At 46.4% G+C, this 19,727-nt stretch overlaps 12 non-coding genes across 12 annotated transcripts; all 12 read left to right on the forward strand.

Annotated features, from left to right (window-relative positions):
* The first annotated feature begins 1,091 nt into the window (after positions 1-1,091).
* LOC142279071 (U2 spliceosomal RNA) lies at positions 1,092-1,282 on the forward strand. The gene has a single exon (XR_012741813.1). It is a non-coding gene; the product is annotated as a U2 spliceosomal RNA (small nuclear RNA).
* A 1,387-nt stretch (positions 1,283-2,669) lies between these two features.
* On the forward strand, positions 2,670-2,860 carry LOC142279049 (U2 spliceosomal RNA). The gene has a single exon (XR_012741798.1). It is a non-coding gene; the product is annotated as a U2 spliceosomal RNA (small nuclear RNA).
* Positions 2,861-4,247: 1,387 nt separating this feature from the next.
* LOC142279050 (U2 spliceosomal RNA) lies at positions 4,248-4,438 on the forward strand. The gene has a single exon (XR_012741799.1). It is a non-coding gene; the product is annotated as a U2 spliceosomal RNA (small nuclear RNA).
* Positions 4,439-5,825: 1,387 nt separating this feature from the next.
* On the forward strand, positions 5,826-6,016 carry LOC142279051 (U2 spliceosomal RNA). Its single transcript, XR_012741800.1, has one exon. It is a non-coding gene; the product is annotated as a U2 spliceosomal RNA (small nuclear RNA).
* A 1,387-nt stretch (positions 6,017-7,403) lies between these two features.
* On the forward strand, positions 7,404-7,594 carry LOC142279052 (U2 spliceosomal RNA). Its single transcript, XR_012741801.1, has one exon. It is a non-coding gene; the product is annotated as a U2 spliceosomal RNA (small nuclear RNA).
* A 1,387-nt stretch (positions 7,595-8,981) lies between these two features.
* LOC142279053 (U2 spliceosomal RNA) lies at positions 8,982-9,172 on the forward strand. Its single transcript, XR_012741802.1, has one exon. It is a non-coding gene; the product is annotated as a U2 spliceosomal RNA (small nuclear RNA).
* Positions 9,173-10,560: 1,388 nt separating this feature from the next.
* Positions 10,561-10,751, forward strand: LOC142279054 (U2 spliceosomal RNA). The gene has a single exon (XR_012741803.1). It is a non-coding gene; the product is annotated as a U2 spliceosomal RNA (small nuclear RNA).
* A 1,387-nt stretch (positions 10,752-12,138) lies between these two features.
* Positions 12,139-12,329, forward strand: LOC142279055 (U2 spliceosomal RNA). Its single transcript, XR_012741804.1, has one exon. It is a non-coding gene; the product is annotated as a U2 spliceosomal RNA (small nuclear RNA).
* Positions 12,330-13,716: 1,387 nt separating this feature from the next.
* Positions 13,717-13,907, forward strand: LOC142279057 (U2 spliceosomal RNA). Its single transcript, XR_012741805.1, has one exon. It is a non-coding gene; the product is annotated as a U2 spliceosomal RNA (small nuclear RNA).
* Positions 13,908-15,294: 1,387 nt separating this feature from the next.
* On the forward strand, positions 15,295-15,485 carry LOC142279058 (U2 spliceosomal RNA). Its single transcript, XR_012741806.1, has one exon. It is a non-coding gene; the product is annotated as a U2 spliceosomal RNA (small nuclear RNA).
* Positions 15,486-16,872: 1,387 nt separating this feature from the next.
* LOC142279059 (U2 spliceosomal RNA) lies at positions 16,873-17,063 on the forward strand. The gene has a single exon (XR_012741807.1). It is a non-coding gene; the product is annotated as a U2 spliceosomal RNA (small nuclear RNA).
* Positions 17,064-18,450: 1,387 nt separating this feature from the next.
* Positions 18,451-18,641, forward strand: LOC142279061 (U2 spliceosomal RNA). Its single transcript, XR_012741809.1, has one exon. It is a non-coding gene; the product is annotated as a U2 spliceosomal RNA (small nuclear RNA).
* The last annotated feature ends 1,086 nt before the right edge of the window (positions 18,642-19,727 follow it).

Here is a 19,727-nt window from a genome sequence, read left to right on the forward strand (position 1 = left end):
CCTGCTGCTGCAGTGACCACAGGTGTGATAACATCTAGAATTGGCATCTGGTGCGATCTCTCCGCTTCCACTCCAAAGAAAGTTACCTGTTTATTCCTATCATGCATTGGTTTTTGGGGTTTTCTTTGAGTAATGATGATCTCTTTAGTAGTCTGTTGGCGCCCTCTCCTGGAGGAATAGTTTGCTTGCTCTTGGACATTCTAAAAGAGAGGTCATGATAGACATTGAGCTTCTGAGCTCAATTGGGGACAGTCATGGGTGATGAATGTTTGCAACCTACTGCGAAGCCTCATACCGCAATATAAGGAACGTCAAATACTAAGAAAGGGCGGCCTATGAAAGAATTACTACTTTCAATAAGTACACTTAAACGGCTAATTGGGAATAGAAAAACTGTAAAAAGCCCTCTGAGAAAGCCCCCCTCTAACCTTTGATAGTAAGCTTTTCTGTAGTCTGCCTGTTGATGTATTTTCCGTTTGAACTGTGCACAACATGAAGAGACGGAACACTGGCGGCTTGTCACAATGCCCCCCGATGACATCACAATAGCGCTGCTGCCTAGAAAACAAGCTGCGCAGAAGAAGTTGTTCTTTGGGTGGGAGGGTGGGCTAGTGGAAGGAGGGGGCAATCTCTTTTTTTCCCGGGTGGTAGGGGGATGACAGGAGAAGGGAAGCGGGTGGTGAGAAAGGTACAGAGGGCAGGGTTTGGGGGCTGGGAAGGAAAGGGAAAAGATTAGGGTTTGGGGATGATGAAAGGGCTTTCTACGGGTAAGGATGGCAAAGGGTGGCAGTGACGGAAAGTCAGGCAACCTGTCCTGTCCGTCTTTTTGTATCGTGAATTGGAAAGACTGCAAGGGGGAGGGGAGTTGCTTGCGCCCTAAAGGAGGAGTTATTCAGATTCATTGCAGTGGGCGGCGGCTGCAAAACGCACCATTCTTCTTGTTTTGGCTCTGCAAAGCAGCCTTTTCAAGGGTTGGCTTGGGTGACAAAATGTCTTGTGTAGGCGTGGGTTTGTCTCCCTCTCGCTCTCTCTCCCTAAGATGTGTCCGGCATAGGCCAGGGTGCCACTCGAGGCCCAAACCAATTCTGGTTATCGCTTCTCGGCCTTTTGGCTAAGATCAAGTGTAGTATCTGTTCTTATCAGTTTAATATCTGATACGTCCCCTATCTGGGGACCATATATTAAATGGATTTTTAGAACAGGGAGATGGAAAAAGAGCTTGCTCTGTCCACTCCACGCATTGACCTGGTATTGCAGTACCTCCAGGAACGGTGCACCCCTTCTTAACCCAGTTTCCAAAAGCAGAACTCAATTCACCTGATTCATATTAGCCCGATTTAATGAATTGGAAGAAAGCATACGTCTTCATATGCACCTCAATTTGGCCCATTCACTTTTCACACTTCCTCCTTTTGTTTTTTATCTTTCACACTTTTGACTTTCTTTATTCATCCAAATAGCAAACTCATCACCACTCAACCTGACCAACTCGGCTATGTCCCCGTGCTGCAGTTCTCTGTCTTATCTAGATCATTTGCAATTGAATGGAATAGATCCCTTTTGGACAAAGTGGATTCACCTGCTGCTGCAGTGACCACAGGTGTGATAACATCTAGAATTGGCATCTGGTGCGATCTCTCCGCTTCCACTCCAAAGAAAGTTACCTGTTTATTCCTATCATGCATTGGTTTTTGGGGTTTTCTTTGAGTAATGATGATCTCTTTAGTAGTCTGTTGGCGCCCTCTCCTGGAGGAATAGTTTGCTTGCTCTTGGACATTCTAAAAGAGAGGTCATGATAGACATTGAGCTTCTGAGCTCAATTGGGGACAGTCATGGGTGATGAATGTTTGCAACCTACTGCGAAGCCTCATACCGCAATATAAGGAACGTCAAATACTAAGAAAGGGCGGCCTATGAAAGAATTACTACTTTCAATAAGTACACTTAAACGGCTAATTGGGAATAGAAAAACTGTAAAAAGCCCTCTGAGAAAGCCCCCCTCTAACCTTTGATAGTAAGCTTTTCTGTAGTCTGCCTGTTGATGTATTTTCCGTTTGAACTGTGCACAACATGAAGAGACGGAACACTGGCGGCTTGTCACAATGCCCCCCGATGACATCACAATAGCGCTGCTGCCTAGAAAACAAGCTGCGCAGAAGAAGTTGTTCTTTGGGTGGGAGGGTGGGCTAGTGGAAGGAGGGGGCAATCTCTTTTTTTCCCGGGTGGTAGGGGGATGACAGGAGAAGGGAAGCGGGTGGTGAGAAAGGTACAGAGGGCAGGGTTTGGGGGCTGGGAAGGAAAGGGAAAAGATTAGGGTTTGGGGATGATGAAAGGGCTTTCTACGGGTAAGGATGGCAAAGGGTGGCAGTGACGGAAAGTCAGGCAACCTGTCCTGTCCGTCTTTTTGTATCGTGAATTGGAAAGACTGCAAGGGGGAGGGGAGTTGCTTGCGCCCTAAAGGAGGAGTTATTCAGATTCATTGCAGTGGGCGGCGGCTGCAAAACGCACCATTCTTCTTGTTTTGGCTCTGCAAAGCAGCCTTTTCAAGGGTTGGCTTGGGTGACAAAATGTCTTGTGTAGGCGTGGGTTTGTCTCCCTCTCGCTCTCTCTCCCTAAGATGTGTCCGGCATAGGCCAGGGTGCCACTCGAGGCCCAAACCAATTCTGGTTATCGCTTCTCGGCCTTTTGGCTAAGATCAAGTGTAGTATCTGTTCTTATCAGTTTAATATCTGATACGTCCCCTATCTGGGGACCATATATTAAATGGATTTTTAGAACAGGGAGATGGAAAAAGAGCTTGCTCTGTCCACTCCACGCATTGACCTGGTATTGCAGTACCTCCAGGAACGGTGCACCCCTTCTTAACCCAGTTTCCAAAAGCAGAACTCAATTCACCTGATTCATATTAGCCCGATTTAATGAATTGGAAGAAAGCATACGTCTTCATATGCACCTCAATTTGGCCCATTCACTTTTCACACTTCCTCCTTTTGTTTTTTATCTTTCACACTTTTGACTTTCTTTATTCATCCAAATAGCAAACTCATCACCACTCAACCTGACCAACTCGGCTATGTCCCCGTGCTGCAGTTCTCTGTCTTATCTAGATCATTTGCAATTGAATGGAATAGATCCCTTTTGGACAAAGTGGATTCACCTGCTGCTGCAGTGACCACAGGTGTGATAACATCTAGAATTGGCATCTGGTGCGATCTCTCCGCTTCCACTCCAAAGAAAGTTACCTGTTTATTCCTATCATGCATTGGTTTTTGGGGTTTTCTTTGAGTAATGATGATCTCTTTAGTAGTCTGTTGGCGCCCTCTCCTGGAGGAATAGTTTGCTTGCTCTTGGACATTCTAAAAGAGAGGTCATGATAGACATTGAGCTTCTGAGCTCAATTGGGGACAGTCATGGGTGATGAATGTTTGCAACCTACTGCGAAGCCTCATACCGCAATATAAGGAACGTCAAATACTAAGAAAGGGCGGCCTATGAAAGAATTACTACTTTCAATAAGTACACTTAAACGGCTAATTGGGAATAGAAAAACTGTAAAAAGCCCTCTGAGAAAGCCCCCCTCTAACCTTTGATAGTAAGCTTTTCTGTAGTCTGCCTGTTGATGTATTTTCCGTTTGAACTGTGCACAACATGAAGAGACGGAACACTGGCGGCTTGTCACAATGCCCCCCGATGACATCACAATAGCGCTGCTGCCTAGAAAACAAGCTGCGCAGAAGAAGTTGTTCTTTGGGTGGGAGGGTGGGCTAGTGGAAGGAGGGGGCAATCTCTTTTTTTCCCGGGTGGTAGGGGGATGACAGGAGAAGGGAAGCGGGTGGTGAGAAAGGTACAGAGGGCAGGGTTTGGGGGCTGGGAAGGAAAGGGAAAAGATTAGGGTTTGGGGATGATGAAAGGGCTTTCTACGGGTAAGGATGGCAAAGGGTGGCAGTGACGGAAAGTCAGGCAACCTGTCCTGTCCGTCTTTTTGTATCGTGAATTGGAAAGACTGCAAGGGGGAGGGGAGTTGCTTGCGCCCTAAAGGAGGAGTTATTCAGATTCATTGCAGTGGGCGGCGGCTGCAAAACGCACCATTCTTCTTGTTTTGGCTCTGCAAAGCAGCCTTTTCAAGGGTTGGCTTGGGTGACAAAATGTCTTGTGTAGGCGTGGGTTTGTCTCCCTCTCGCTCTCTCTCCCTAAGATGTGTCCGGCATAGGCCAGGGTGCCACTCGAGGCCCAAACCAATTCTGGTTATCGCTTCTCGGCCTTTTGGCTAAGATCAAGTGTAGTATCTGTTCTTATCAGTTTAATATCTGATACGTCCCCTATCTGGGGACCATATATTAAATGGATTTTTAGAACAGGGAGATGGAAAAAGAGCTTGCTCTGTCCACTCCACGCATTGACCTGGTATTGCAGTACCTCCAGGAACGGTGCACCCCTTCTTAACCCAGTTTCCAAAAGCAGAACTCAATTCACCTGATTCATATTAGCCCGATTTAATGAATTGGAAGAAAGCATACGTCTTCATATGCACCTCAATTTGGCCCATTCACTTTTCACACTTCCTCCTTTTGTTTTTTATCTTTCACACTTTTGACTTTCTTTATTCATCCAAATAGCAAACTCATCACCACTCAACCTGACCAACTCGGCTATGTCCCCGTGCTGCAGTTCTCTGTCTTATCTAGATCATTTGCAATTGAATGGAATAGATCCCTTTTGGACAAAGTGGATTCACCTGCTGCTGCAGTGACCACAGGTGTGATAACATCTAGAATTGGCATCTGGTGCGATCTCTCCGCTTCCACTCCAAAGAAAGTTACCTGTTTATTCCTATCATGCATTGGTTTTTGGGGTTTTCTTTGAGTAATGATGATCTCTTTAGTAGTCTGTTGGCGCCCTCTCCTGGAGGAATAGTTTGCTTGCTCTTGGACATTCTAAAAGAGAGGTCATGATAGACATTGAGCTTCTGAGCTCAATTGGGGACAGTCATGGGTGATGAATGTTTGCAACCTACTGCGAAGCCTCATACCGCAATATAAGGAACGTCAAATACTAAGAAAGGGCGGCCTATGAAAGAATTACTACTTTCAATAAGTACACTTAAACGGCTAATTGGGAATAGAAAAACTGTAAAAAGCCCTCTGAGAAAGCCCCCCTCTAACCTTTGATAGTAAGCTTTTCTGTAGTCTGCCTGTTGATGTATTTTCCGTTTGAACTGTGCACAACATGAAGAGACGGAACACTGGCGGCTTGTCACAATGCCCCCCGATGACATCACAATAGCGCTGCTGCCTAGAAAACAAGCTGCGCAGAAGAAGTTGTTCTTTGGGTGGGAGGGTGGGCTAGTGGAAGGAGGGGGCAATCTCTTTTTTTCCCGGGTGGTAGGGGGATGACAGGAGAAGGGAAGCGGGTGGTGAGAAAGGTACAGAGGGCAGGGTTTGGGGGCTGGGAAGGAAAGGGAAAAGATTAGGGTTTGGGGATGATGAAAGGGCTTTCTACGGGTAAGGATGGCAAAGGGTGGCAGTGACGGAAAGTCAGGCAACCTGTCCTGTCCGTCTTTTTGTATCGTGAATTGGAAAGACTGCAAGGGGGAGGGGAGTTGCTTGCGCCCTAAAGGAGGAGTTATTCAGATTCATTGCAGTGGGCGGCGGCTGCAAAACGCACCATTCTTCTTGTTTTGGCTCTGCAAAGCAGCCTTTTCAAGGGTTGGCTTGGGTGACAAAATGTCTTGTGTAGGCGTGGGTTTGTCTCCCTCTCGCTCTCTCTCCCTAAGATGTGTCCGGCATAGGCCAGGGTGCCACTCGAGGCCCAAACCAATTCTGGTTATCGCTTCTCGGCCTTTTGGCTAAGATCAAGTGTAGTATCTGTTCTTATCAGTTTAATATCTGATACGTCCCCTATCTGGGGACCATATATTAAATGGATTTTTAGAACAGGGAGATGGAAAAAGAGCTTGCTCTGTCCACTCCACGCATTGACCTGGTATTGCAGTACCTCCAGGAACGGTGCACCCCTTCTTAACCCAGTTTCCAAAAGCAGAACTCAATTCACCTGATTCATATTAGCCCGATTTAATGAATTGGAAGAAAGCATACGTCTTCATATGCACCTCAATTTGGCCCATTCACTTTTCACACTTCCTCCTTTTGTTTTTTATCTTTCACACTTTTGACTTTCTTTATTCATCCAAATAGCAAACTCATCACCACTCAACCTGACCAACTCGGCTATGTCCCCGTGCTGCAGTTCTCTGTCTTATCTAGATCATTTGCAATTGAATGGAATAGATCCCTTTTGGACAAAGTGGATTCACCTGCTGCTGCAGTGACCACAGGTGTGATAACATCTAGAATTGGCATCTGGTGCGATCTCTCCGCTTCCACTCCAAAGAAAGTTACCTGTTTATTCCTATCATGCATTGGTTTTTGGGGTTTTCTTTGAGTAATGATGATCTCTTTAGTAGTCTGTTGGCGCCCTCTCCTGGAGGAATAGTTTGCTTGCTCTTGGACATTCTAAAAGAGAGGTCATGATAGACATTGAGCTTCTGAGCTCAATTGGGGACAGTCATGGGTGATGAATGTTTGCAACCTACTGCGAAGCCTCATACCGCAATATAAGGAACGTCAAATACTAAGAAAGGGCGGCCTATGAAAGAATTACTACTTTCAATAAGTACACTTAAACGGCTAATTGGGAATAGAAAAACTGTAAAAAGCCCTCTGAGAAAGCCCCCCTCTAACCTTTGATAGTAAGCTTTTCTGTAGTCTGCCTGTTGATGTATTTTCCGTTTGAACTGTGCACAACATGAAGAGACGGAACACTGGCGGCTTGTCACAATGCCCCCCGATGACATCACAATAGCGCTGCTGCCTAGAAAACAAGCTGCGCAGAAGAAGTTGTTCTTTGGGTGGGAGGGTGGGCTAGTGGAAGGAGGGGGCAATCTCTTTTTTTCCCGGGTGGTAGGGGGATGACAGGAGAAGGGAAGCGGGTGGTGAGAAAGGTACAGAGGGCAGGGTTTGGGGGCTGGGAAGGAAAGGGAAAAGATTAGGGTTTGGGGATGATGAAAGGGCTTTCTACGGGTAAGGATGGCAAAGGGTGGCAGTGACGGAAAGTCAGGCAACCTGTCCTGTCCGTCTTTTTGTATCGTGAATTGGAAAGACTGCAAGGGGGAGGGGAGTTGCTTGCGCCCTAAAGGAGGAGTTATTCAGATTCATTGCAGTGGGCGGCGGCTGCAAAACGCACCATTCTTCTTGTTTTGGCTCTGCAAAGCAGCCTTTTCAAGGGTTGGCTTGGGTGACAAAATGTCTTGTGTAGGCGTGGGTTTGTCTCCCTCTCGCTCTCTCTCCCTAAGATGTGTCCGGCATAGGCCAGGGTGCCACTCGAGGCCCAAACCAATTCTGGTTATCGCTTCTCGGCCTTTTGGCTAAGATCAAGTGTAGTATCTGTTCTTATCAGTTTAATATCTGATACGTCCCCTATCTGGGGACCATATATTAAATGGATTTTTAGAACAGGGAGATGGAAAAAGAGCTTGCTCTGTCCACTCCACGCATTGACCTGGTATTGCAGTACCTCCAGGAACGGTGCACCCCTTCTTAACCCAGTTTCCAAAAGCAGAACTCAATTCACCTGATTCATATTAGCCCGATTTAATGAATTGGAAGAAAGCATACGTCTTCATATGCACCTCAATTTGGCCCATTCACTTTTCACACTTCCTCCTTTTGTTTTTTATCTTTCACACTTTTGACTTTCTTTATTCATCCAAATAGCAAACTCATCACCACTCAACCTGACCAACTCGGCTATGTCCCCGTGCTGCAGTTCTCTGTCTTATCTAGATCATTTGCAATTGAATGGAATAGATCCCTTTTGGACAAAGTGGATTCACCTGCTGCTGCAGTGACCACAGGTGTGATAACATCTAGAATTGGCATCTGGTGCGATCTCTCCGCTTCCACTCCAAAGAAAGTTACCTGTTTATTCCTATCATGCATTGGTTTTTGGGGTTTTCTTTGAGTAATGATGATCTCTTTAGTAGTCTGTTGGCGCCCTCTCCTGGAGGAATAGTTTGCTTGCTCTTGGACATTCTAAAAGAGAGGTCATGATAGACATTGAGCTTCTGAGCTCAATTGGGGACAGTCATGGGTGATGAATGTTTGCAACCTACTGCGAAGCCTCATACCGCAATATAAGGAACGTCAAATACTAAGAAAGGGCGGCCTATGAAAGAATTACTACTTTCAATAAGTACACTTAAACGGCTAATTGGGAATAGAAAAACTGTAAAAAGCCCTCTGAGAAAGCCCCCCTCTAACCTTTGATAGTAAGCTTTTCTGTAGTCTGCCTGTTGATGTATTTTCCGTTTGAACTGTGCACAACATGAAGAGACGGAACACTGGCGGCTTGTCACAATGCCCCCCGATGACATCACAATAGCGCTGCTGCCTAGAAAACAAGCTGCGCAGAAGAAGTTGTTCTTTGGGTGGGAGGGTGGGCTAGTGGAAGGAGGGGGCAATCTCTTTTTTTCCCGGGTGGTAGGGGGATGACAGGAGAAGGGAAGCGGGTGGTGAGAAAGGTACAGAGGGCAGGGTTTGGGGGCTGGGAAGGAAAGGGAAAAGATTAGGGTTTGGGGATGATGAAAGGGCTTTCTACGGGTAAGGATGGCAAAGGGTGGCAGTGACGGAAAGTCAGGCAACCTGTCCTGTCCGTCTTTTTGTATCGTGAATTGGAAAGACTGCAAGGGGGAGGGGAGTTGCTTGCGCCCTAAAGGAGGAGTTATTCAGATTCATTGCAGTGGGCGGCGGCTGCAAAACGCACCATTCTTCTTGTTTTGGCTCTGCAAAGCAGCCTTTTCAAGGGTTGGCTTGGGTGACAAAATGTCTTGTGTAGGCGTGGGTTTGTCTCCCTCTCGCTCTCTCTCCCTAAGATGTGTCCGGCATAGGCCAGGGTGCCACTCGAGGCCCAAACCAATTCTGGTTATCGCTTCTCGGCCTTTTGGCTAAGATCAAGTGTAGTATCTGTTCTTATCAGTTTAATATCTGATACGTCCCCTATCTGGGGACCATATATTAAATGGATTTTTAGAACAGGGAGATGGAAAAAGAGCTTGCTCTGTCCACTCCACGCATTGACCTGGTATTGCAGTACCTCCAGGAACGGTGCACCCCTTCTTAACCCAGTTTCCAAAAGCAGAACTCAATTCACCTGATTCATATTAGCCCGATTTAATGAATTGGAAGAAAGCATACGTCTTCATATGCACCTCAATTTGGCCCATTCACTTTTCACACTTCCTCCTTTTGTTTTTTATCTTTCACACTTTTGACTTTCTTTATTCATCCAAATAGCAAACTCATCACCACTCAACCTGACCAACTCGGCTATGTCCCCGTGCTGCAGTTCTCTGTCTTATCTAGATCATTTGCAATTGAATGGAATAGATCCCTTTTGGACAAAGTGGATTCACCTGCTGCTGCAGTGACCACAGGTGTGATAACATCTAGAATTGGCATCTGGTGCGATCTCTCCGCTTCCACTCCAAAGAAAGTTACCTGTTTATTCCTATCATGCATTGGTTTTTGGGGTTTTCTTTGAGTAATGATGATCTCTTTAGTAGTCTGTTGGCGCCCTCTCCTGGAGGAATAGTTTGCTTGCTCTTGGACATTCTAAAAGAGAGGTCATGATAGACATTGAGCTTCTGAGCTCAATTGGGGACAGTCATGGGTGATGAATGTTTGCAACCTACTGCGAAGCCTCATACCGCAATATAAGGAACGTCAAATACTAAGAAAGGGCGGCCTATGAAAGAATTACTACTTTCAATAAGTACACTTAAACGGCTAATTGGGAATAGAAAAACTGTAAAAAGCCCTCTGAGAAAGCCCCCCTCTAACCTTTGATAGTAAGCTTTTCTGTAGTCTGCCTGTTGATGTATTTTCCGTTTGAACTGTGCACAACATGAAGAGACGGAACACTGGCGGCTTGTCACAATGCCCCCCGATGACATCACAATAGCGCTGCTGCCTAGAAAACAAGCTGCGCAGAAGAAGTTGTTCTTTGGGTGGGAGGGTGGGCTAGTGGAAGGAGGGGGCAATCTCTTTTTTTCCCGGGTGGTAGGGGGATGACAGGAGAAGGGAAGCGGGTGGTGAGAAAGGTACAGAGGGCAGGGTTTGGGGGCTGGGAAGGAAAGGGAAAAGATTAGGGTTTGGGGATGATGAAAGGGCTTTCTACGGGTAAGGATGGCAAAGGGTGGCAGTGACGGAAAGTCAGGCAACCTGTCCTGTCCGTCTTTTTGTATCGTGAATTGGAAAGACTGCAAGGGGGAGGGGAGTTGCTTGCGCCCTAAAGGAGGAGTTATTCAGATTCATTGCAGTGGGCGGCGGCTGCAAAACGCACCATGTCTTCTTGTTTTGGCTCTGCAAAGCAGCCTTTTCAAGGGTTGGCTTGGGTGACAAAATGTCTTGTGTAGGCGTGGGTTTGTCTCCCTCTCGCTCTCTCTCCCTAAGATGTGTCCGGCATAGGCCAGGGTGCCACTCGAGGCCCAAACCAATTCTGGTTATCGCTTCTCGGCCTTTTGGCTAAGATCAAGTGTAGTATCTGTTCTTATCAGTTTAATATCTGATACGTCCCCTATCTGGGGACCATATATTAAATGGATTTTTAGAACAGGGAGATGGAAAAAGAGCTTGCTCTGTCCACTCCACGCATTGACCTGGTATTGCAGTACCTCCAGGAACGGTGCACCCCTTCTTAACCCAGTTTCCAAAAGCAGAACTCAATTCACCTGATTCATATTAGCCCGATTTAATGAATTGGAAGAAAGCATACGTCTTCATATGCACCTCAATTTGGCCCATTCACTTTTCACACTTCCTCCTTTTGTTTTTTATCTTTCACACTTTTGACTTTCTTTATTCATCCAAATAGCAAACTCATCACCACTCAACCTGACCAACTCGGCTATGTCCCCGTGCTGCAGTTCTCTGTCTTATCTAGATCATTTGCAATTGAATGGAATAGATCCCTTTTGGACAAAGTGGATTCACCTGCTGCTGCAGTGACCACAGGTGTGATAACATCTAGAATTGGCATCTGGTGCGATCTCTCCGCTTCCACTCCAAAGAAAGTTACCTGTTTATTCCTATCATGCATTGGTTTTTGGGGTTTTCTTTGAGTAATGATGATCTCTTTAGTAGTCTGTTGGCGCCCTCTCCTGGAGGAATAGTTTGCTTGCTCTTGGACATTCTAAAAGAGAGGTCATGATAGACATTGAGCTTCTGAGCTCAATTGGGGACAGTCATGGGTGATGAATGTTTGCAACCTACTGCGAAGCCTCATACCGCAATATAAGGAACGTCAAATACTAAGAAAGGGCGGCCTATGAAAGAATTACTACTTTCAATAAGTACACTTAAACGGCTAATTGGGAATAGAAAAACTGTAAAAAGCCCTCTGAGAAAGCCCCCCTCTAACCTTTGATAGTAAGCTTTTCTGTAGTCTGCCTGTTGATGTATTTTCCGTTTGAACTGTGCACAACATGAAGAGACGGAACACTGGCGGCTTGTCACAATGCCCCCCGATGACATCACAATAGCGCTGCTGCCTAGAAAACAAGCTGCGCAGAAGAAGTTGTTCTTTGGGTGGGAGGGTGGGCTAGTGGAAGGAGGGGGCAATCTCTTTTTTTCCCGGGTGGTAGGGGGATGACAGGAGAAGGGAAGCGGGTGGTGAGAAAGGTACAGAGGGCAGGGTTTGGGGGCTGGGAAGGAAAGGGAAAAGATTAGGGTTTGGGGATGATGAAAGGGCTTTCTACGGGTAAGGATGGCAAAGGGTGGCAGTGACGGAAAGTCAGGCAACCTGTCCTGTCCGTCTTTTTGTATCGTGAATTGGAAAGACTGCAAGGGGGAGGGGAGTTGCTTGCGCCCTAAAGGAGGAGTTATTCAGATTCATTGCAGTGGGCGGCGGCTGCAAAACGCACCATTCTTCTTGTTTTGGCTCTGCAAAGCAGCCTTTTCAAGGGTTGGCTTGGGTGACAAAATGTCTTGTGTAGGCGTGGGTTTGTCTCCCTCTCGCTCTCTCTCCCTAAGATGTGTCCGGCATAGGCCAGGGTGCCACTCGAGGCCCAAACCAATTCTGGTTATCGCTTCTCGGCCTTTTGGCTAAGATCAAGTGTAGTATCTGTTCTTATCAGTTTAATATCTGATACGTCCCCTATCTGGGGACCATATATTAAATGGATTTTTAGAACAGGGAGATGGAAAAAGAGCTTGCTCTGTCCACTCCACGCATTGACCTGGTATTGCAGTACCTCCAGGAACGGTGCACCCCTTCTTAACCCAGTTTCCAAAAGCAGAACTCAATTCACCTGATTCATATTAGCCCGATTTAATGAATTGGAAGAAAGCATACGTCTTCATATGCACCTCAATTTGGCCCATTCACTTTTCACACTTCCTCCTTTTGTTTTTTATCTTTCACACTTTTGACTTTCTTTATTCATCCAAATAGCAAACTCATCACCACTCAACCTGACCAACTCGGCTATGTCCCCGTGCTGCAGTTCTCTGTCTTATCTAGATCATTTGCAATTGAATGGAATAGATCCCTTTTGGACAAAGTGGATTCACCTGCTGCTGCAGTGACCACAGGTGTGATAACATCTAGAATTGGCATCTGGTGCGATCTCTCCGCTTCCACTCCAAAGAAAGTTACCTGTTTATTCCTATCATGCATTGGTTTTTGGGGTTTTCTTTGAGTAATGATGATCTCTTTAGTAGTCTGTTGGCGCCCTCTCCTGGAGGAATAGTTTGCTTGCTCTTGGACATTCTAAAAGAGAGGTCATGATAGACATTGAGCTTCTGAGCTCAATTGGGGACAGTCATGGGTGATGAATGTTTGCAACCTACTGCGAAGCCTCATACCGCAATATAAGGAACGTCAAATACTAAGAAAGGGCGGCCTATGAAAGAATTACTACTTTCAATAAGTACACTTAAACGGCTAATTGGGAATAGAAAAACTGTAAAAAGCCCTCTGAGAAAGCCCCCCTCTAACCTTTGATAGTAAGCTTTTCTGTAGTCTGCCTGTTGATGTATTTTCCGTTTGAACTGTGCACAACATGAAGAGACGGAACACTGGCGGCTTGTCACAATGCCCCCCGATGACATCACAATAGCGCTGCTGCCTAGAAAACAAGCTGCGCAGAAGAAGTTGTTCTTTGGGTGGGAGGGTGGGCTAGTGGAAGGAGGGGGCAATCTCTTTTTTTCCCGGGTGGTAGGGGGATGACAGGAGAAGGGAAGCGGGTGGTGAGAAAGGTACAGAGGGCAGGGTTTGGGGGCTGGGAAGGAAAGGGAAAAGATTAGGGTTTGGGGATGATGAAAGGGCTTTCTACGGGTAAGGATGGCAAAGGGTGGCAGTGACGGAAAGTCAGGCAACCTGTCCTGTCCGTCTTTTTGTATCGTGAATTGGAAAGACTGCAAGGGGGAGGGGAGTTGCTTGCGCCCTAAAGGAGGAGTTATTCAGATTCATTGCAGTGGGCGGCGGCTGCAAAACGCACCATTCTTCTTGTTTTGGCTCTGCAAAGCAGCCTTTTCAAGGGTTGGCTTGGGTGACAAAATGTCTTGTGTAGGCGTGGGTTTGTCTCCCTCTCGCTCTCTCTCCCTAAGATGTGTCCGGCATAGGCCAGGGTGCCACTCGAGGCCCAAACCAATTCTGGTTATCGCTTCTCGGCCTTTTGGCTAAGATCAAGTGTAGTATCTGTTCTTATCAGTTTAATATCTGATACGTCCCCTATCTGGGGACCATATATTAAATGGATTTTTAGAACAGGGAGATGGAAAAAGAGCTTGCTCTGTCCACTCCACGCATTGACCTGGTATTGCAGTACCTCCAGGAACGGTGCACCCCTTCTTAACCCAGTTTCCAAAAGCAGAACTCAATTCACCTGATTCATATTAGCCCGATTTAATGAATTGGAAGAAAGCATACGTCTTCATATGCACCTCAATTTGGCCCATTCACTTTTCACACTTCCTCCTTTTGTTTTTTATCTTTCACACTTTTGACTTTCTTTATTCATCCAAATAGCAAACTCATCACCACTCAACCTGACCAACTCGGCTATGTCCCCGTGCTGCAGTTCTCTGTCTTATCTAGATCATTTGCAATTGAATGGAATAGATCCCTTTTGGACAAAGTGGATTCACCTGCTGCTGCAGTGACCACAGGTGTGATAACATCTAGAATTGGCATCTGGTGCGATCTCTCCGCTTCCACTCCAAAGAAAGTTACCTGTTTATTCCTATCATGCATTGGTTTTTGGGGTTTTCTTTGAGTAATGATGATCTCTTTAGTAGTCTGTTGGCGCCCTCTCCTGGAGGAATAGTTTGCTTGCTCTTGGACATTCTAAAAGAGAGGTCATGATAGACATTGAGCTTCTGAGCTCAATTGGGGACAGTCATGGGTGATGAATGTTTGCAACCTACTGCGAAGCCTCATACCGCAATATAAGGAACGTCAAATACTAAGAAAGGGCGGCCTATGAAAGAATTACTACTTTCAATAAGTACACTTAAACGGCTAATTGGGAATAGAAAAACTGTAAAAAGCCCTCTGAGAAAGCCCCCCTCTAACCTTTGATAGTAAGCTTTTCTGTAGTCTGCCTGTTGATGTATTTTCCGTTTGAACTGTGCACAACATGAAGAGACGGAACACTGGCGGCTTGTCACAATGCCCCCCGATGACATCACAATAGCGCTGCTGCCTAGAAAACAAGCTGCGCAGAAGAAGTTGTTCTTTGGGTGGGAGGGTGGGCTAGTGGAAGGAGGGGGCAATCTCTTTTTTTCCCGGGTGGTAGGGGGATGACAGGAGAAGGGAAGCGGGTGGTGAGAAAGGTACAGAGGGCAGGGTTTGGGGGCTGGGAAGGAAAGGGAAAAGATTAGGGTTTGGGGATGATGAAAGGGCTTTCTACGGGTAAGGATGGCAAAGGGTGGCAGTGACGGAAAGTCAGGCAACCTGTCCTGTCCGTCTTTTTGTATCGTGAATTGGAAAGACTGCAAGGGGGAGGGGAGTTGCTTGCGCCCTAAAGGAGGAGTTATTCAGATTCATTGCAGTGGGCGGCGGCTGCAAAACGCACCATTCTTCTTGTTTTGGCTCTGCAAAGCAGCCTTTTCAAGGGTTGGCTTGGGTGACAAAATGTCTTGTGTAGGCGTGGGTTTGTCTCCCTCTCGCTCTCTCTCCCTAAGATGTGTCCGGCATAGGCCAGGGTGCCACTCGAGGCCCAAACCAATTCTGGTTATCGCTTCTCGGCCTTTTGGCTAAGATCAAGTGTAGTATCTGTTCTTATCAGTTTAATATCTGATACGTCCCCTATCTGGGGACCATATATTAAATGGATTTTTAGAACAGGGAGATGGAAAAAGAGCTTGCTCTGTCCACTCCACGCATTGACCTGGTATTGCAGTACCTCCAGGAACGGTGCACCCCTTCTTAACCCAGTTTCCAAAAGCAGAACTCAATTCACCTGATTCATATTAGCCCGATTTAATGAATTGGAAGAAAGCATACGTCTTCATATGCACCTCAATTTGGCCCATTCACTTTTCACACTTCCTCCTTTTGTTTTTTATCTTTCACACTTTTGACTTTCTTTATTCATCCAAATAGCAAACTCATCACCACTCAACCTGACCAACTCGGCTATGTCCCCGTGCTGCAGTTCTCTGTCTTATCTAGATCATTTGCAATTGAATGGAATAGATCCCTTTTGGACAAAGTGGATTCACCTGCTGCTGCAGTGACCACAGGTGTGATAACATCTAGAATTGGCATCTGGTGCGATCTCTCCGCTTCCACTCCAAAGAAAGTTACCTGTTTATTCCTATCATGCATTGGTTTTTGGGGTTTTCTTTGAGTAATGATGATCTCTTTAGTAGTCTGTTGGCGCCCTCTCCTGGAGGAATAGTTTGCTTGCTCTTGGACATTCTAAAAGAGAGGTCATGATAGACATTGAGCTTCTGAGCTCAATTGGGGACAGTCATGGGTGATGAATGTTTGCAACCTACTGCGAAGCCTCATACCGCAATATAAGGAACGTCAAATACTAAGAAAGGGCGGCCTATGAAAGAATTACTACTTTCAATAAGTACACTTAAACGGCTAATTGGGAATAGAAAAACTGTAAAAAGCCCTCTGAGAAAGCCCCCCTCTAACCTTTGATAGTAAGCTTTTCTGTAGTCTGCCTGTTGATGTATTTTCCGTTTGAACTGTGCACAACATGAAGAGACGGAACACTGGCGGCTTGTCACAATGCCCCCCGATGACATCACAATAGCGCTGCTGCCTAGAAAACAAGCTGCGCAGAAGAAGTTGTTCTTTGGGTGGGAGGGTGGGCTAGTGGAAGGAGGGGGCAATCTCTTTTTTTCCCGGGTGGTAGGGGGATGACAGGAGAAGGGAAGCGGGTGGTGAGAAAGGTACAGAGGGCAGGGTTTGGGGGCTGGGAAGGAAAGGGAAAAGATTAGGGTTTGGGGATGATGAAAGGGCTTTCTACGGGTAAGGATGGCAAAGGGTGGCAGTGACGGAAAGTCAGGCAACCTGTCCTGTCCGTCTTTTTGTATCGTGAATTGGAAAGACTGCAAGGGGGAGGGGAGTTGCTTGCGCCCTAAAGGAGGAGTTATTCAGATTCATTGCAGTGGGCGGCGGCTGCAAAACGCACCATTCTTCTTGTTTTGGCTCTGCAAAGCAGCCTTTTCAAGGGTTGGCTTGGGTGACAAAATGTCTTGTGTAGGCGTGGGTTTGTCTCCCTCTCGCTCTCTCTCCCTAAGATGTGTCCGGCATAGGCCAGGGTGCCACTCGAGGCCCAAACCAATTCTGGTTATCGCTTCTCGGCCTTTTGGCTAAGATCAAGTGTAGTATCTGTTCTTATCAGTTTAATATCTGATACGTCCCCTATCTGGGGACCATATATTAAATGGATTTTTAGAACAGGGAGATGGAAAAAGAGCTTGCTCTGTCCACTCCACGCATTGACCTGGTATTGCAGTACCTCCAGGAACGGTGCACCCCTTCTTAACCCAGTTTCCAAAAGCAGAACTCAATTCACCTGATTCATATTAGCCCGATTTAATGAATTGGAAGAAAGCATACGTCTTCATATGCACCTCAATTTGGCCCATTCACTTTTCACACTTCCTCCTTTTGTTTTTTATCTTTCACACTTTTGACTTTCTTTATTCATCCAAATAGCAAACTCATCACCACTCAACCTGACCAACTCGGCTATGTCCCCGTGCTGCAGTTCTCTGTCTTATCTAGATCATTTGCAATTGAATGGAATAGATCCCTTTTGGACAAAGTGGATTCACCTGCTGCTGCAGTGACCACAGGTGTGATAACATCTAGAATTGGCATCTGGTGCGATCTCTCCGCTTCCACTCCAAAGAAAGTTACCTGTTTATTCCTATCATGCATTGGTTTTTGGGGTTTTCTTTGAGTAATGATGATCTCTTTAGTAGTCTGTTGGCGCCCTCTCCTGGAGGAATAGTTTGCTTGCTCTTGGACATTCTAAAAGAGAGGTCATGATAGACATTGAGCTTCTGAGCTCAATTGGGGACAGTCATGGGTGATGAATGTTTGCAACCTACTGCGAAGCCTCATACCGCAATATAAGGAACGTCAAATACTAAGAAAGGGCGGCCTATGAAAGAATTACTACTTTCAATAAGTACACTTAAACGGCTAATTGGGAATAGAAAAACTGTAAAAAGCCCTCTGAGAAAGCCCCCCTCTAACCTTTGATAGTAAGCTTTTCTGTAGTCTGCCTGTTGATGTATTTTCCGTTTGAACTGTGCACAACATGAAGAGACGGAACACTGGCGGCTTGTCACAATGCCCCCCGATGACATCACAATAGCGCTGCTGCCTAGAAAACAAGCTGCGCAGAAGAAGTTGTTCTTTGGGTGGGAGGGTGGGCTAGTGGAAGGAGGGGGCAATCTCTTTTTTTCCCGGGTGGTAGGGGGATGACAGGAGAAGGGAAGCGGGTGGTGAGAAAGGTACAGAGGGCAGGGTTTGGGGGCTGGGAAGGAAAGGGAAAAGATTAGGGTTTGGGGATGATGAAAGGGCTTTCTACGGGTAAGGATGGCAAAGGGTGGCAGTGACGGAAAGTCAGGCAACCTGTCCTGTCCGTCTTTTTGTATCGTGAATTGGAAAGACTGCAAGGGGGAGGGGAGTTGCTTGCGCCCTAAAGGAGGAGTTATTCAGATTCATTGCAGTGGGCGGCGGCTGCAAAACGCACCATTCTTCTTGTTTTGGCTCTGCAAAGCAGCCTTTTCAAGGGTTGGCTTGGGTGACAAAATGTCTTGTGTAGGCGTGGGTTTGTCTCCCTCTCGCTCTCTCTCCCTAAGATGTGTCCGGCATAGGCCAGGGTGCCACTCGAGGCCCAAACCAATTCTGGTTATCGCTTCTCGGCCTTTTGGCTAAGATCAAGTGTAGTATCTGTTCTTATCAGTTTAATATCTGATACGTCCCCTATCTGGGGACCATATATTAAATGGATTTTTAGAACAGGGAGATGGAAAAAGAGCTTGCTCTGTCCACTCCACGCATTGACCTGGTATTGCAGTACCTCCAGGAACGGTGCACCCCTTCTTAACCCAGTTTCCAAAAGCAGAACTCAATTCACCTGATTCATATTAGCCCGATTTAATGAATTGGAAGAAAGCATACGTCTTCATATGCACCTCAATTTGGCCCATTCACTTTTCACACTTCCTCCTTTTGTTTTTTATCTTTCACACTTTTGACTTTCTTTATTCATCCAAATAGCAAACTCATCACCACTCAACCTGACCAACTCGGCTATGTCCCCGTGCTGCAGTTCTCTGTCTTATCTAGATCATTTGCAATTGAATGGAATAGATCCCTTTTGGACAAAGTGGATTCACCTGCTGCTGCAGTGACCACAGGTGTGATAACATCTAGAATTGGCATCTGGTGCGATCTCTCCGCTTCCACTCCAAAGAAAGTTACCTGTTTATTCCTATCATGCATTGGTTTTTGGGGTTTTCTTTGAGTAATGATGATCTCTTTAGTAGTCTGTTGGCGCCCTCTCCTGGAGGAATAGTTTGCTTGCTCTTGGACATTCTAAAAGAGAGGTCATGATAGACATTGAGCTTCTGAGCTCAATTGGGGACAGTCATGGGTGATGAATGTTTGCAACCTACTGCGAAGCCTCATACCGCAATATAAGGAACGTCAAATACTAAGAAAGGGCGGCCTATGAAAGAATTACTACTTTCAATAAGTACACTTAAACGGCTAATTGGGAATAGAAAAACTGTAAAAAGCCCTCTGAGAAAGCCCCCCTCTAACCTTTGATAGTAAGCTTTTCTGTAGTCTGCCTGTTGATGTATTTTCCGTTTGAACTGTGCACAACATGAAGAGACGGAACACTGGCGGCTTGTCACAATGCCCCCCGATGACATCACAATAGCGCTGCTGCCTAGAAAACAAGCTGCGCAGAAGAAGTTGTTCTTTGGGTGGGAGGGTGGGCTAGTGGAAGGAGGGGGCAATCTCTTTTTTTCCCGGGTGGTAGGGGGATGACAGGAGAAGGGAAGCGGGTGGTGAGAAAGGTACAGAGGGCAGGGTTTGGGGGCTGGGAAGGAAAGGGAAAAGATTAGGGTTTGGGGATGATGAAAGGGCTTTCTACGGGTAAGGATGGCAAAGGGTGGCAG

The sequence above is a fragment of the Anomaloglossus baeobatrachus genome, unplaced genomic scaffold, assembly GCF_048569485.1.
Source record: "Anomaloglossus baeobatrachus isolate aAnoBae1 unplaced genomic scaffold, aAnoBae1.hap1 Scaffold_4205, whole genome shotgun sequence".
Lineage (NCBI taxonomy): Eukaryota > Metazoa > Chordata > Amphibia > Anura > Aromobatidae > Anomaloglossus > Anomaloglossus baeobatrachus.